Source organism: Oncorhynchus clarkii, chromosome 13 (genome assembly GCF_045791955.1).
Source record: "Oncorhynchus clarkii lewisi isolate Uvic-CL-2024 chromosome 13, UVic_Ocla_1.0, whole genome shotgun sequence".
NCBI classification, from domain to species: domain Eukaryota; kingdom Metazoa; phylum Chordata; class Actinopteri; order Salmoniformes; family Salmonidae; genus Oncorhynchus; species Oncorhynchus clarkii.
In genome coordinates this window covers 65,507,069-65,513,068 of record NC_092159.1, presented here as the reverse complement: position 1 = coordinate 65,513,068, position 6,000 = coordinate 65,507,069, and positions in this window count along the sequence as shown.

The following is a 6,000-nucleotide window of genomic DNA, read 5'->3' as shown; positions in this document are numbered from 1 at the left end:
GTTGTAGAGACCTCATCTCTCTGTCTCTCTTAGTTCTGTGTCTGTGTGTTGTCAGTCACTCTATAATGAGTTGTAGAGACCTCATCTCTCTGTCTCTCTTAGTTCTGTGTCTGTGTGTTGTCAGTCACTCTATAATGAGTTGTAGAGACCTCATCTCTCTGTCTCTCTTAGTTCTGTGTCTGTGTGTTGTCAGTCACTCTATAATGAGTTGTAGAGACCTCATCTCTCTGTCTCTCATAGTTCTGTGTCTGTGTGTTGTCAGTCACTCTATAATGAGTTGTAGAGACCTCATCTCTCTGTCTCTCTTAGTTCTGTGTCTGTGTGTTGTCAGTCACTCTATAATGAGTTGTAGAGACCTCATCTCTCTGTCTCTCTTAGATCTGTGTGTTGTCAGCCACTCTATAATGAGTTGTAGAGACCTCATCTCTCTGTCTCTCTTAGTTCTGTGTGTTGTCAGTCACTCTATAACGAGTTGTAGAGACCTCATCTCTCTGTCTCTCTTAGTTCTGTGTCTGTGTGTTGTCAGTCACTCTATAATGAGTTGTAGAGACCTCATCTCTCTGTCTCTCTTAGTTCTGTGTCTGTGTGTTGTCAGTCACTCTATACTGAGTTGTAGAGACCTCATCTCTCTCTCTCTCTTAGTTCTGTGTGTTGTCAGTCACTCTATAATGAATTGTAGAGACCTCATCTCTCTGTATCTCTTAGTTCTGTGTCTGTGTGTTGTCAGTCACTCTATAATGAGTTGTAGAGACCTCATCTCTCTGTCTCTCTTAGTTATTTGTGTTGTCAGCCACTCTATAATGAGTTGTAGAGACCTCATCTCTCTGTCTCTCTTAGTTCTGTGTCTGTGTGTTGTCAGTCACTCTATACTGAGTTGTAGAGAGCTGTCCTTGACATGGCACCCTATTCCCTATGTAGTACACTACAGTCCTATGTAGTGCACTAGTTTTGGCCAGAGTCCTATGTGGGAATAGGGTCCTACGTCAGTGTTTCATTCAGACTAAAATTGGAGCATAGAGCAATGATCCCATCACTGACACACACACACACACACACACACACACACACACCGTCTAATTAACCCCAAGAACAGAGTTCAGCTCGCAGGGAGAGTGTCAGCGTGTGTGTGTTTTACTAACTGTTGAGGTCAGGGTTTCTCTGTCCTCATTTAGGAGAAATTAAATGTACTTCCTGAGTCTCCCATGTCCCTGGAGCCAGGGGTCTGTGCACGTGCAACGTGCTTCCTGAGTCTCCATATCCCTTGATACAGGGGTCTGTGCACGTGGTTGCCGTGGTTGCGTGTGTGTGTGTTTTAGTCTTGTGTACAGGACGTCACGCTGCTGCTACTGTTTATTATCTCAGCTCACTGGTCACCATAGCAGCACCCACTCGTAGCACGCGCTGCACAGGTATATTTCACTAGTCATCCCCAAAGCCAATTCCTCCTTTATCCGCCTTTCCTTCCAGTTCTCTGCTGCCAATGACTGGAACCATTAGTGTGGTAGTAATAGATTAACCTTTAGTGATGGTAGAGATGGATTAACCCTTAGTGTGGTAGAGATGGATTAACCCTTAGTGTGGTAGAGATGGATTAACCCTTAGTGTGGTAGAGATGGATTAACCCTTAGTGATGGTAGAGATGGATTAACCCTTAGTGTGGTAGAGATGGATTAACCCTTAGTGTGGTAGAGATGGATTAACCCTTAGTGTGGTAGAGATGGATTAACCCTTAGTGATGGTAGAGATGGATTAACCCTTAGTGTGGTAGAGATGGATTAACCCTTAGTGTGGTAGAGATGGATTAACCCTTAGTGTGGTAGAGATGGATTAACCCTTAGTGATGGTAGAGATGGATTAACCCTTAGTGATGGTAGAGATGGATTAACCCTTAGTGATGGTAGAGATGGATTAACCCTTAGTGATGGTAGAGATGGATTAACCCTTAGTGTGGTAGAGATGGATTAACCCTTAGTGATGGTAGAGATGGATTAACCCTTAGTGATGGTAGAGATGGATTAACCCTTAGTGTGGTAGAGATGGATTAACCCTTAGTGATGGTAGAGATGGATTAACCCTTAGTGATGGTAGAGATGGATTAACCGTAGAGATGGATTAACCTTCCCCTGAGAGAGAGAGACGTAGAGGGAGAGGGAGAGAGAGAGAGAGAGAGAGAGAGAGAGAAAGAGAGATAGAGAGAGAAAAATAGTATGTAAGAGAAAGTGAGAGAGAGAGACAGAGAGGGGGGAGAGAGTGAGTGAGAGAGAGACAGAGAGGGGGAGAGAGAGTGATTGAGAGAGAGACAGAGAGGGGGAGAGAGAGTGAGTGAGACAGAGAGGGGGAGAGAGTGAGTGAGAGAGAGACAGATAGGGGGAGAGAGAGTGATTGAGAGAGAGGGGGAGAGAGAGTGAGTGAGAGAGAGACAGAGAGGGGGAGAGAGAGTGAGTGAGAGAGAGACAGAGAGGGGGAGAGAGAGTGAGTGAGAGAGAGACAGAGAGAGGGTGAGTGAGACAGAGAGGGGGAGAGAGAGTGAGTGAGAGAGAGACAGAGAGGGGGAGAGAGAGTGAGTGAGAGACAGACAGAGAGGGGGAGAGAGAGTGAGTGAGTGAGAGACAGAGAGGCGGAGAGAGTGAGTGAGAGAGAGACAAAGAGAGAGGGGGAGAGAGTGAGTGAGAGAGACAGAAAGAGAGAGGGGGAGAGAGTGAGTGAGAGAGACAGAGAGGGGGAGAGAGTGATTGAGAGAGAGACAGAGAGGAGGAGAGAGAGTGATAGAGAGAGTGAGTGAGACAGAGACAGAGAGGGGGAGAGAGAGTGATTGAGAGAGAGACAGAGAGGGGGAGAGAGAGAGTGAGAGAGAAAGAAAGAGAGTGAGCGAGAGAGAGAGAAAGAGAGAGAGAGAAAGAGAGAGAGAGAGACTGATAGCGATTGAACATTAGATTGGTAACAACACGTAGAGACTGATAGAGATTGAACATTCGATTGGTAACAATACGTAGAGACTGATAGAGATTGAACATTAGATTGGTAACAATACGTAGAGACTGATACAGTGATAGAGATTGAACATTAGATTGGTAACAACACGTAGAGACTGATAGAGATTGAACATTAGATTGGTAACAACACGTAGAGACTGATACAGTGATAGAGATTGAACATTAGATTGGTAACAACACGTAGAGACTGATAGAGATTGAACATTAGATTGGTAACAACACGTAGAGACTGATACAGTGATAGAGATTGAACATTAGATTGGTGCTTCAGAGTGGGGTCAAATGATGCTGTGGATGGAGAGTGGGAGTGTTAATCCCTGATCCCAGAGTAAATGGAGATGCATATTGCCCACAGGCCATTAGTGCCTTTGTGTGTGTGCGTGTGTGTGTGTGCGTGTGCGTGTGCGTGTGCGTGTGTGTGTGTGTGTGTGTGTGTGTGTGTGTGTGTGTGTAATCTGAGAGTGAATGGGGAGGCAGATGCCATTATCCATTAGTTCCCTGTGACTACAGAGGGGAGGAGAGCACAGCAGAGAACAGGAGAGGAGGGGATAGAAGGGGAGAGGATGGATGGGAGGGGAGGGGAGGAGAGAGGACAGGAGAGGAGGGGATAGAAGGGGAGAGGAGGGAGGGAGGGAGGGAGGGAGGGAGGGAGGGAGGGAGGGAGGGATCCAGAGTGACAGTCAATGTCTCATACCACTCTATTATTAAAGAGGAGAGAAGGAGAGGAGAGAAGAGCATCCCCCTACATACCTTCCTCTTTCTACCATACATTATTTAAAAGAGAGAGGAGAGAGAGAGGAAAGAGAGAGAGGAGATAGATAGACAGAGGGAGAGAGAGAGAGAGAGAGAGAGAGAGAGACAGAGATAGACAGAGAGACAGACAAAGAGAGAGAGAGAGAGAGAGAGAGAGGAGATAGAGAGAGAGAGACGAGAGAGAGAGTGAGAGATAGCGAGAGGAGAGACGAGAAAGAGAGAGAGAGTTTGGAAGTACTCTGGGAAGAGGAGCGTCTGTCTGTCTGTCTGCTTCAGGCGGCTCCATCTCTCCCTCCGTCCACCGTCCTCGTCTTCCTCCATCCATCCACAGAACCAACAGAGGAAGAGTCAGGAGAGACAGTTCATGTGACAGTACGACGTCCAACACACACACACACACACACACACACACACACACACCAAATAAAGACCACAGAGCTGTCTTAAAAACCTTTTTATTGACTAAGATCAATGTTTTTTTTAGTAAAACATGCAATATATATATTTTAAAAAAGGATCTCAACTTTATTGCTCGTCGTCATTTAGAGTAATAGATGATCAGATGCATCATAATAATAATAACAATAATAATAACAACAACAATAATAATAACAATAACAATAATAATAACAATAATAACAACAATAACAATAATAATCCTGTTCCACAGCAATCTCATCACAAGGAAACAACACGTCTAGACGGTTCCACGGGTTTTAGTTGTGGTAAATGAAATAAAAAACACAGACCCAGTCCGGTCCACATAGCAACATAAATAATAGAAACCAACGCTTCTATTCTGCCCAAACCCGGGTTTGTGACCTTTCACCCTTTTTCATAGCAGGAAGGAACCAACACTTCTATTCTGCCCAAACCCGGGTTTGTGACCTTTCACCCTTTTTCATAGCATGAAGGAACCAACACTTCTATTCTGCCCAAACCCGGGTTTGTGACCTTTCACCCTTTTACATAGCAGGAAGGAACCAACACTTCTATTCTGCCCAAACCCGGGTTTGTGACCTTTCACCCTTTTTCATAGCAGGAAGGACCCAACGCTTCTATTCTGCCCAAACCCGGGTTTGTGACCTTTCACCCTTTTTCATAGCAGGAAGGAACCAACACTTATATTCTGCCCAAACCGGGGTTTGTGACCTTTCACCCTTTTTCATAGCAGGAAGGAACCAACACTTCTATTCTGCCCAAACCGGGGTTTGTGACCTTTCACCCTTTTTCATAGCAGGAAGGACCCAACGCTTCTATTCTGCCCAAACCCGGGTTTGTTACCTTTCACCCTTTTTCATAGCATGAAGGAACCAACACTTATATTCTGCCCAAACCGGGGTTTGTGACCTTTCACCCTTTTTCATAGCAGGAAGGAACCAACACTTCTATTCTGCCCAAACCCGGGTTTGTGACCTTTCACCCTTTTTCATAGCAGGAAGGAACCAACACTTCTATTCTGCCCAAACCCGGGTTTGTGACCTTTCACCCTTTTTCATAGCAGGAAGGAACCAACACTTCTATTCTGCCCAAACCCGGGTTTGTGACCTTTCACCCTTTTTCATAGCAGGAAGGAACCAACACTTCTATTCTGCCCAAACCCGGGTTTGTTACCTTTCACCCTTTTTCATAGCAGGAAGTTGTTTCTTAGACAAACACACACACACACACACACACACACACACACACACACACACACACACACACACACTGATTAATTTGTAAATCGGGAGGGTCCGGGGAACATTTTCAGTAGCCTAGGTTCAGGGGAACATTTTCAGTAGCCTAGGGTCAGGGGAACATTTTCAGTAGCCTAGGGTCCGGGAACATTTTCAGTAGCCTAGGGTCCGGGAACATTTTCAGTAGCCTAGGGTCTGGGAACATTTTCAGTAGCCTAGGGTCTGGGAACATTTTCAGTAGCCTAGGGTCTGGGAACATTTTCAGTAGCCTAGGGTCCGGGAACATTTTCAGTAGCCGAGGGTCAGGGGAACCTTTTCAGTAGCCTAGGGTCTGGGAACATTTTCAGTAGCCTAGGGTCCGGGAACATTTTCAGTAGCCGAGGGTCAGGGGAACATTTTCAATAGCCTAGGGTCAGGGGAACATTTTCAGTAGCCTAGGGTCAGGGGAACATTTTCAGTAGCCTAGGGTCAGAGGAACATTTTCAGTAGCCGAGGGTCCAGGGAAATGTTGTCCCCGGCAACTTTTAATCGTTTTTAAATTGCAAAAAAGTAAAAATTATTTTTCATACCACGAT